The following is a 12,104-nucleotide window of genomic DNA, read 5'->3' on the forward strand; positions in this document are numbered from 1 at the left end:
TCTTTCAAAAAAAGAATATGTTGATTTTTTTCTTTTTTTTTTCTTTTCATTTTCATGAACTCAGATATCTTCACAAATGCTAAAATCAAAAGAAGTCTAGGGGGTACCCCACAAAATTATATTACATTTCATGTGATTGTCTTAGCTAATTTAATGCTTGTTTGGTGCACTGTCTCACCTGATATAATGAGTAAGATCGGATCAATGTCACATACGCGGCTAAAAAGTAAGGGTACAAAATACAAATTTCCAAAAAAGATTATGTGGGTGTGTGATATACACGTATATGCATGCACACACACACACATGCAAATTTGCAATTACATTCAATTTTATATATACACGTATACACATGCAAAATTGCAATTACATTAAATTTTATAGAATGCTCTATATATGAAGTTTTACACACTTGCCAATCAAAAAAAAGTTGTATACTCTTGATTACAACTAAGAGTTTAAAGCATGTCAAAGAGGTGGTTAACTAATAAATAATGAATAAGTATAGTTCAGAGTAGATCATACTTTTGATATCCAGCGTAGACTGCAAAGTGGATCATAAGATGGATACAATAGGCCAAGTTTAAGTTCAACACTCAGTCGATCTGAACTCATCAGTAACTTGTACCAATATAGTTACGACATTGATGCAGGTGTCCCAATTACATAGTCTATGATATATAGTTACGACTTTCAATGATGGCCGACCATAGGACTTTTATTTGTTCCTACTCGTTTGATTTAAATTTTTGCCTTTTGTACATGGCATCACGCCCCTGTGTAGGGAAGCAAATGGGTCGGATCGGATATCCAGTATTGGGGTTTTGTGATTTTTGGCTGTTCAGACTCTCCCATGTATTTAGTGATCCTAATCTGATGATCCGTTTGCATTCCTAACCCTGTGGGGTCGCCCAGTTTGTTAGTGAGAAATCATGATGACCAAGAATCATGAGTTTGATTCTTCCTGTGATCCGGAAGCGAGGTTGATCACTATCCCACTGCACCCAGGTTCAACCCCAGTGAGGCAAACTGTCGCTTTTAATAAAGCATTTTTGATGCGCTCTTCCAAACATCGTAGAAAAAGCTTCAAATTTCTAACAATATCCACTGTGCAGGCAGCACCTGAAGATTTATCTCCTGTATCAATAATGGTGATATTTTCAACCTGATGCGTCAGTTTAATATTCATTGCTTCTGGGTATCTAAGAGTAGCAATTACGTGGTATATCAGCCTAACCCCAGCTTGTTTATCTAATAAAAAACAAACTATTCTTCTGTCTGCCACTAAGAAAAATTGCAACTTACTGTACCAACTTTCCTAGAGCACCCAAACATCAAAGATTAAAGAATAAACTACACTGGTTAAACCTCAAACGATATGCATTTATGAGTCCACCCAAGTGAAGGTTAGCTTCATTGCCCACTAATTATGCTATTACAACCTAACTGGATCAATTCGAAAAATTAAGGCATTGCCAAAATAGAAAATGTGAATACCAACCAAATCGATCAAGTTTCATCACAAATCAATTAAGCTAATACTCTTTCTTTTTTTGTTAAATCAGTTTTCCCATTTGAGACTTGGATAATGAGATAGACTTATTCAAGCATTATTGCATATAGTAAACTAAAGCTTGGATAATATACAGAAATGTGTGAATTTGTTCCTCAAATGTATCTTTTTTTTTTTTGGCTGGGCCAAGGGAAAACACACCCCATCACTGACTGCAAATCAGCAGGCCTCTGCTTGGTAAAACCTTTGAGGTCCACTCTGCCTACTTGGGAGTAGGGGTGTCAACGGGTTGGGCTTACCCGGACCAAACCTTATAGGGTCAGGGTATGGTGATAAATAAGAAGACACAATTAAGACTCGGGTTCGGATCTGAAGGTTTTTTTAATACATGGACTCAGGTATAGTTTGTGAAATTTTATACCAGACTTGTGCCCGACCTGAGTTTCAATTAAGACCCACAAATTTTCAATGTAAAAATAATAAAAATATTATTTTATTGGGTATGGTCCAAGTCTGGTTGTAGTTCTTATCAGGTCCAGGTATGGTTTCTTAGACCCGGGTCTGGACCCGATACTATACCCAAAAATCTGATCCAAGTCTGGTTCCACCTGGGTCTGAACCAAACCCGACCCGTTGACACCCCTACTGGTGAGTAGGCCATCTTTGTCCTTGCAGCACCAATGGGTTTCAAACTCGTGACATCCCGACAAATTGCTGATGTACACGAGTAATACTTACCAGATGAGCAATCCCTCGCAGGCTCAAATGTACCTGAAAGGTAATTCCAATAATCAAAATTATTCTTCATTCACCTGAATTGCCAATGATAGCAACGACACACTAAGGCTGCTTGAGACGATAAAACCAATGAGAAGGAAGATTCATTATTCCACAATGCAAGCAATGGTCTCAAATTAAACATCATTAGAACAAAATTTAACCATTCCCCATGATCATTGCAGTGCAAGAGATTACCATTCTCAGAACTTGAAACTCGGATGAGGTACACTGAACAGAAGCTCTCCCTTTCACTCAATCTGACTTCATAGATGTGTTCAACAGAGTTTATTTACTAAGAATTTTACCTTATATCATATCTTTCCCCAAGCAAAAATCATTATTTTTTGTCATAAAATTTTGGTGCATTGTGGACCATTGATTTTTGAAGCCTTTGAAAGTCTTTCTTACACCCTGATCACGTGATTCAAAACCTGTTTTTTGCAAACAAACCGTATAGATCATATTTGTTAAGTCTTTTTAACCATCCCTTGATTGCACGGTTATGTTAATAGTGAAACGGCACAAGATTCATTCTCAGGTCTATATTCAGAGTCGGATACGCAGGAGCGAGCCACAAATGACAATAAGAGAGCCATGCCTACGTGAAGATTTCACCAATCGAATTCCCTAAAGAGATAAAGCTTCAGCAAGGCAACCTGCAGCAAATCAAATCTCTGGCAGTTAAAGTTAAGGCAGATTCCAAATATGAGAAGGAAGAAGGTAATTAGCAGAAATAGTTTGGTGGTCGCCAGAAATATGAATTATGTATAAATCTTTCTGTTATTGAATGAAAAGGTAGAGAGGAGTGTCCCTATCGTAGATGTAGGTTCAGATAACAAAACCAGCACACCAAAACTTGGGGCGCAGCCACCAATTTCTCCATCCATGTAACTATGGCAGATGGCAGTGATTCATGATAGCAACTTATGGGAGAAAAATAGACAAGGAATCCAAAAATTAGAATCAAAGGCTCATGTAAACCAATATGTCGTGACCCTGGCAGCAGCCACGGATTAACATCTCATATGATCAGAGAGAGAGAGAGGGAGAGTAGACAACATTGTTCGCTCAATCTTGTAACATCACAACAAAATATACCATAATAAGCACACATTCTTATTTCATATATTGAAATGCAAAGGGAGTTTACATAGCAACCAAACACAAGGATGATAAGACACTTAACCAACTATAAAGCTGGATGACTCGTAACAAATCAGGAGGCAGACAACACCACAATTACTCTAATGGTGCTTCTCTGCTTAGCCACAAGCTTAAGCTTCATTCCTTAATTCTAAGGACCAGAGAACGCAATACCATAGACAGATAGATAGCTTATTCCATAATCCTAATAACTAGAGATAATGCAATACCAAAGACGGATAGAACCAACCATAATAGTAAACCTCAATGCTACTATATCACGTCTTACTAGGCCAGGCATGATATGGCTAACAAGGTACCTTCTTCTTTCTCTTCTCCACCTTCCTCTGCTCCACAATGCCCCACCAGACCCTGTATCTCTGAATCAACAACTTGAAGACCCACAAGTAGGCTTTCATAACCACCATAAACTTCCTCTCCCAAGATATTCATCCACTTCTTAGGAATGGATTTTGCAGCGCAACTTTCTTTCTTTGCAGAGAAGCTCTGGTATATCAGGCATCCTCCACCTGCAAGTTCCTGCAAGTTCCTGCTCCACCACCTTGCTGCACCCGTAGCCCATCATCCCCTTCTCTGCAGACAGTTTTGCCATTGGGCTCTTGGAGTCACAGTGGATGGCAACGGAGAATTCTGCTGGCTCAAAGCAATCAAGAACACGTCCGATCATTGCCTCCAGCTACACAGCATCCACTGCCTTGTTGGTGTCAACCACATCAACAGACTCAAAGCTAGCATAGCTGAACCCGTCCTCTGGAGTGACATGGATGGTAGACAGAGAGTTACCATTGATTGAATTCATGGAATACCCGCAAGGCTCGAATTCAAAGTCATTGATTTCAAAGTGGGGAAGGATGTTGGCAATCCCAGAAGCATTTGTCATTGTCTTTTCCGAGCTTGCAGTATTCTTGTAAAACACAGATGCTCTTTCCCTGCTGAGGCTAGTCATGCACATTTCCATTGTCAGTGGCACAACAGCCATGGATTCAATGGAAGACCAGTAGACGTGCCAGTTGCGAGCAAGATTGCCACCATCGATCACATAGGCATTCCCAGGCTTTGAGAACAGCTTGGCAAAGTAGCTGTCAAAGCACGACAACTTCCTCAGAGAAGCTAGTGTGGGGAGCAGGCTGAGCTGCTGGGAAGATGAATGTCCCGCGGGAGTATTTGACAGACACTGGAGAGAGAGAGAGGGCACTAGCATGCTTCAATATGATAGGAATGGAACGCAGAAGCTTGGTAGTCCCGCAGGTCTTGATAATGATCTTGTAAGGGTAGATGAAAAGGCTGGATTCAGACAGTACGTAGGAGTCCATGACCCTGTTGGACAGATTGTCCACTATGGTGCATTGAGCTGCACAGAGGAATTCATCGATCTGAGCACGAGAGAGGGCCCTGAGTCCCTTCCCCTGAGGATCAGCAAAGACAGATGGCTCACAGAAAACGATCTCGAGCCGCTTCTCATAACCTTCGAAGCCGATGGCAGCCATTTTTAGTAGCAGGGATGAGTTGTCAAGACCAAATGCTATGTCCGGTGGGTGTTGCAGAGAATCAAGAGAGAAGGGGATGAAGGGAAAAGAAAAAGGGTATCTGTTCACGCCAAGGAAGACAAGTTTCCTACAGTAACATACGCAGTATGCTAAACTGAATAAAGAAACAAAAACGAAAAAAGTCCTGATCTATTGATAAAGAATGAATTAGGGAATATTAGGATGGCTTCCTCGCGCACTGCAAAGACAAACAGAACAATCATAAGAAGAAAGACAAAACAAGGGACATGTGATGTTGGGTTAAACCACCAGGTTGGTGGTGGTTACCCACGATGTGGGTAACGCTTCCCCACATGAGGTGTTCCTTCCGTTAAACCTGAAAAACAGAGGGAACGGTTACTCAACCGTTCCCATTTCGTGGCTTATAAAAGGGTCTCATGAGCAACCCTTTTAAAAGAAGCGCAATACAGAAATTACAAGAGGGGAAAAAGGTCGACTTACCGGTAGCATTCGGAGGCCTGCGCTCTTGGTGGCAGCATACCGGCTAAGTTGAAGAATCCTCCTCTCCGGCACGCACAGCTCTTTCAATGGCCGCCTCAGGTACGCCTAGCGTGTTTTTCTGTTCTCTGTTTGCTATGCAGGACCACTGCCATACAGAGACGCTGTCTGGTATGCCGCCTCGCCGGAAATCCTCGCCGGAACCCAACATTGGGTTATGGGCCCACACCCCGTTTCCTGCTGCGCGGGGTGTGCTTCGGTTTTGACCAGAAACGCAGGTCACCGTGGGGTGACCCTGCTGCTGGTCACCGGCGCCTGTCGCCGGCACCGGCGACTGTCGCCGTTGGGCGACAGTATAATAATAAAAAAAAAACTTACCTCTGGTTTTTTGAGAGGTTTTTCCTGTCGGCGAGGACCCCGCCGGCGTCTTCATCTTCATCCGCCATCAGAAGGCTGCAGGAGCTGTCGCCGGCGACTATTGAGTCGCCGGATTTCTAAAGATTTCTGCGGCATTAGTTTTGGCCGGCGGATGGCTGATTTCGCCGAAGAAGAAACGCCATCAAGCGACGGCGTTGGTCGCCGGCGGACGGCGGCATTGGTTGCCGGCAGGCGCCGGCGTTGATCGCCAGCAGGCGGTGGTGTTGATCGCCGGCAGGCGGCAGCGGCGGTGAGTGAAATACAAAATAGGGTTTTTTCAAAATCCCCATTTCGTATTTCACGAGTATATCGGGTTCCTTTAACGGATTTGGTATGAACCGGGTTCGACCCGGATACGGAAGCTACCGGGTCCGACCCGGATCTGGTCTATACCGGGTCCGACCCGGATCAAGGTTAACCCTGGGTCAGACACGGATTCGGTATGTACCGGGTCCGACCCGGATCTAGTCCCATACCGGGTCCGACCCGGATCAGGCTAACCCCGGGTTAGACCCGGATCCAACGTTTACCGAGTCCGACCCGGATCCGGTCTTAACCGGTTCAAACCCAGATCCGGTCTTAACCGGGTCCGACCCGGATCCGGTCTTAACCGGGTCAGACCCGGATCCGGTTGTAACCGGGTCAAACCCGGATCCGGTTGTAACCGGGTCCGACTCGGATCCGGTTGTAACCGGGTCTGACCCGGATCCGGTTGTAACCGGGTCCGACCCGAATCAGGATTGTATCGGGTCCGACCCGGATCCGGATAACCCCGGGTCTGACCCAGATCCAGTAAGCAGTCGGGTCTGACCCGGATCCAGAAGGGTCCAGGCACTATTTGGCCTGAACCGGATCAAGGACTGACTCAGTCCCCTTCCGGGACCGGTTCAGAGCCATTTTTGGCCGGTTCCTTTCAGTTTCTCACCGGTTCCGAGATGCTAAGACCCTGTTTTCTTAAATATAAGAAAATATAGGAGTTTTGGCATACGGTTATAGGGTTTTAATGAACTTTTGTTCATATTTGACTCGGTTCATAAGGTTTAGAACCGGTTCGGACCCTTGCATGACCGGTTCGGGGCTGTTTCAGACCGGTTCAGAGTGTTTTAAGACCGGTTCGTGATACATATGACTGGTTCATTCAGTTTAAGAACCATTTCGAGGGTCATATGTCTAGTCCATTCGGTTTACGGACTATTTTAAGATATAATTTTGCATATTAGCATTAAGGATAGTTAAATGAATCAGTGTTTTCATGTCACCAAAGTGACTGAATACACGTGAGTCATAAATGAATTTTATACTATCATACAGTTCATAAGCCCATATGCACATTGTACTTATATTCATGAAACGATAAACGACCCAAAGGTAGTTTTATCGTGTTTGGAATTTAAGTAGGGTAGAATAAGGTAAATGTGTCGAGATACATCACACATGTGTATCCAAAGATACCTTGTGTTTGATGGTCTATCTTCACAAGAACCTTAGTTTTACCGAATATGGTCGGTAGGCGAAGTGGTTTCGCGTGTTGGAGCTCTTACCAAAGTTGGACTGCGATGACCCCCTTCACTCGCCTGGAAAGAAGCATATCAAGGGTCTTTATCATTTTGCTGTTTCCACTAAAGTTTTAGTCTCGTATGAATGCTTCCTGATACGTGTCTTTTGTCATGCAGTTTCTAGTTCTGTGATTTTAGATGGCTCTAGCTCAATTCCTTTTCTAGATGGATCAAATTTTAGTGATTGGAAAGAAACTGTTTTATTTGCATTAGGGTATATGGATCTAGATCTGGCCCTAAGGATAGATGAACCCGCTGCCCTCACTGATCAGAGTACTGCTGATCAAAAGATTGCTTTTGAGAAGTGGGAGCGCTCGAATAGACTTAGCGTATTGCTTTTGCAATCTAAAGTAGCTAAGAACATTCGGAGTGCTATCCCACAATGCAGAACAGTGAGAGAATTCATGAATGCCATTAAGGCACAGTTTGTGAGTTCAAACAAGGCCAGAGCCAGTACCCTGATGTCAAAACTGATATCTATGAAATATACTGGAGGGGGAAACATTCGCCAGCACATTTTGGAGATGAGAAACATAGCGTCTAAGCTGAATGACATGAAGCTCACTATCTCTGATTCTTTTCTAGTGCATTTAGGTCTAACGTCCTTACCTTTGGAATACGGACCTTTCAAAATCTCGTACAACACACATAATGATGAATGGACATTTCATGAACTCATGTCCAAGTGTGTTGAAGAAGAAGAGAGGATAAAAGGTGAGAAGGTGCAGAGTGCACATATGGCTTCTCATACGTCCAAAGTAGGACCAAGGAAGAATGCATTTAAGAGAAATGCTAGGAAGAAGCCAACTGGGGATAAGTCATCCCAAGATAAGCAATCCAACTCTACTCCCATAAAGTGCTTCTTTTGCAAGAAGAAGGGACACATAAAGACAGATTGCATAAAGTTCAAGAAGTGGTTGGAAAAGAGAGGTAATTTGTCATTTGTTTCTCATGAATGTAATTTATTACAAATTCCTGAAAATAGCTGGTGGATTGATTCTGGTGCTACTGTTCATATTTCCAACTGTCTACAGTTGTTCCTGAGCAGAAGGGAACCAACAATGCATGAGAAAAGCATATATTCGGGAAACAAGATGCGTTCACATGTGAAGGGTGTTGGAACCTGCAGGATTACTCTGGATACAGGCGTAGTTTTAGATCTTCATGATGTCTTTTATATTCCATCGTATAGTAGAAACTTAATTTCAATTTCAAAGTTGGATAAATTTGGATATTGTTTTAAGTTTGAAAATTCCAAATTGTTCATATTCAGAAATTCAATTGAAATTGGTTCTGCATCTGTTTATGATGGTTTATATAGATTGAATGTGAAGATCCAAACTCAGGAGTCTTTGACTTCTGAATACGCATTAGTTGGAAATAAACGTAGCATGATGAATGATAAATCTTACATGCTTTGGCATCGAAGGTTGGGTCATATCTCTGAAAAGAGAATAAAGAGACTGGTAAATGAAGGGATCTTGCAATCTCTAGATTTTACTAACAATGACCCATGTGTTGATTGCATAAAGGCTAAGCATACAAACACATATAAAGAGGGTGCCAAACGCAGTAGTGAGATATTAGAAATTGTCCATACGGATGTATGTGGACCATTTTCCCCCTGTTACACAGGCGAAAAATATTTCGTTACCTTTATTGATGACTATTCTCGGTATATGTATCTCTACTTGATTTTCGAAAAATCTGATGTTTTTCAGATGTTTAAGGAATTTAAGAAAGAAGTAGAGAAACAAACCAATAAAGTTATTAAAATAGTCAGGTCTGATAGAGGTGGCGAATATTATGGTAGGTTTACTGAGATGGGGCAAAGGGAAGGACCATTAGCGCGATTTCTTAAAGAGGAAGGCATTGTGCCTCAATATACCATGCCTGGTAGTGCCTATCAGAATGGTGTAGCTGAAAGGAGAAATCGTACGCTTAAAGAAATGGTCAGGGCTATGTTGAATTATTCAACACTTCCCATAAAGTTGTGGGGTGAAGCCTTAAGGACAGCTGTGCATATTTTGAATAAGGTTCCTACGAAATCTGTGCCTAAAACTCCTTACGAGTTGTGGACAGGTAGAAAACCATCCATCTTATATGCACATATGGGGATGTCCTGTAGAGGCTAAACTGTATAACCCCCACATTAAAGCCTTTGATCCAAGAACAACCAGTGGATATTTCATTGGTTATCCAGAAAGATCAAAAGGGTACAGGTTTTATTGCCCATCTCACTCACCACAGATTGTTGAAACGGATAAGGCTAAATTCCTAGAAGATGGTTCAGTAGGATTAAGTGCACTTCAAAGCATTGGTTTTGAGGAAATACAGGATCCAGTTTTATCACATGTTAAGGAAAACATCGAAAGATACCACATTGTTATTCCTAATGATAGTGTGGTTGATCATTTGATTGTTAATGCATAAATCCAAAGTTAACCTATTGTGGACAATGCGGAAGAACACGAGCAGGATGATCAGGTTTCATCCGAGCCTGAGGAACGACCTGTTTGGAGATCCACAAGGATTAGGAGATCTGTCATACATCCTGATTATGTGGTGTACCTTCAGGAGCCTGGTGATTTCATAGATATGGAAGATGACCCGTTGAATTTTATGGAAGTTGTTGAGAGCAAACAATCTTCGCACTGGATTGAAGCCATGAAAGAAGAGTTAGACTCTATGGCTAAAAATCAAGTGTGGGATCTTGTCACGTTACCTAAAGGAGTAAAGCGCGTAGGGTGTAAATGGGTCTTTAAGACCAAGAAGGACTCCAAAGGTAACATAGAGAGACATAAAGCAAGATTGGTTGCTAAAGGATTCACCCAGATGGAGGGCATTGACTATAATGAGACATTTTCTCTTGTCTTAACTAAGGAGTCAATGAGGATTATTCTGGCCCTCGTAGCTCATTATGACTTAGAGCTACATCAGATGGATGTGAAAACAACGTTCCTCAACGGGGATCTGAATGAAGAGGTATACATGGAACAACCTCTTGGTTTCTCTGAAAATGATTGTTTGGTTTGTAAGCTTAACAAATCAATATATGGACTTAAACAGGCCTCCCGACAATGGTATATTAAATTTTCCCAAGTCATTGTGACTTTCGGGTTTACAGAAAACATTATTGATCAATGTATATACCTTAAGAAAAGTGGGAGTAAGTTCATTATATTGATGTTGTATGTGGATGACATCTTACTTGCAACCAACGATATGAAGTTACTTTCAGAGACAAAACAGTTTCTTGCATCACATTTTGATATGAAAGATATGGGTGAGGCTGCTTATGTTCTTGGCATTGAGATTCGTCGAGACCGAGCAAAAGGGTTTCTAGGTCTCTCCCAAAGATCCTATATAGAAAAGGTGTTAAAGCGATATGGGATGGAAAATTGTTCTCCTACTTCTACACCCATATCAAAAGATGACAAGCTAAGCCTAAAGGATTATCCACAGAACGATATTGACAAAGCACAGATGAGTGCTTATCCATATGCATCAGTTGTTGGCAGCTTGCAGTATGCGCAGACATGTTCTCGTCCAGATATTTCTTTTGCAGTAGGGGTACTTGGCATATTTCAGTCTAATCCAGGTTTACCCCATTGGAAGGCTGCCAAGAAAGTCTTGCGGTACTTGCAAGGGACAAAAGACTATATGTTAACGTATCATAAAGTTGATCACTTCGAGGTCATTGGCTACTCAGATGCGGATTTAGGAGGATGCCTTGATAGTAGAAAGTCTACTACTGGGTACGTCTTCTTACTTGCTGGGGGAGCGATCTCTTGGAGGAGTGGAAAGCAGACGACCACTGCTGCCCACACCATGGAGGCAGAATTCATTGCATTGTACGAGACTACTTCGCAGGCTATATGGTTAAAGAACTTCATATCACAGTTAATGGTGGTCGATTCCATTGGGAAGCCACTGAAGGTCTACTGTGATAATGAAGCTGCAGTGTCCTTTTCGAACAACAACAAAAGTACTACGTCATGCAAGCATATGGAATTGAAGTATTTTGTTGTTAAAGAAAGGACGGAGAATCATTTAGTGCATATTGTCAATATTGGTACCAAAGAGATGATTGTTGATCCTCTTACTAAAGGGCTAGCACCGGGATTATATTCCGAACATGTAATGAGGATGGGATTGTTAAACTCTTCTTGACATATGCATATAAATAAAGTGATCACTTTCAGTTTTTTGATTCTCATTATGGTTGTTGTTAATCTCCTAAGGATTAGAGATTCAACTAAGGACCTTTAGAATAGAATATAAAGGCCATTCTATTCATCAAGTTATTCCCATAAGGTTTTCAGGTTAAAAGGTTTATCGTCGGAACAAGTGGGAGAATGTTGGGTTAAACCACCACGTTGGTGGTGGTTACCCACGATGTGGGTAACGCTTCCCCACATGAGGTGTTCCTTCCGTTAAACCTGAAAAACAGAGAGAACGGTTACTCAACCGTTCCCATTTCGTGGCTTATAAAAGGGTCTCATGAGCAACCCTTTTAAAAGAAGCGCAATACAGAAATTACAAGAGGGGAAAAAGGTCGACTTACCGGTAGCATTCGGAGGCCTGCGCTCTTGGTGGCAGCATACTGGCTAAGTTGAAGAATCCTCCTCTCCGGCAAGCACAGCTCTTTCAATGGCCGCCTCAGGTACGCCTAGCGTGTTTTTCTGT

General features: G+C 42.1%; 1 pseudogene across 1 annotated transcript; it reads right to left on the reverse strand.

Annotated features, from left to right (window-relative positions):
• Positions 1–3,439: 3,439 nt before the first annotated feature.
• Positions 3,440–5,864, reverse strand: LOC149848690 (S-adenosylmethionine decarboxylase proenzyme-like; annotated as a pseudogene). The gene is made up of 2 exons (XR_016430369.1): positions 5,446–5,864; positions 3,440–5,182 (listed from the first exon to the last, which is right to left on the reverse strand). The product of XR_016430369.1 is annotated as an S-adenosylmethionine decarboxylase proenzyme-like (transcript).
• Between the last annotated feature and the right edge of the window lie 6,240 nt (positions 5,865–12,104).

Source organism: Nuphar pumila, chromosome 1 (genome assembly GCF_984573655.1).
Source record: "Nuphar pumila chromosome 1, dmNupPumi1.hap1.1, whole genome shotgun sequence".
NCBI classification, from domain to species: Eukaryota; Viridiplantae; Streptophyta; class Magnoliopsida; order Nymphaeales; family Nymphaeaceae; genus Nuphar; species Nuphar pumila.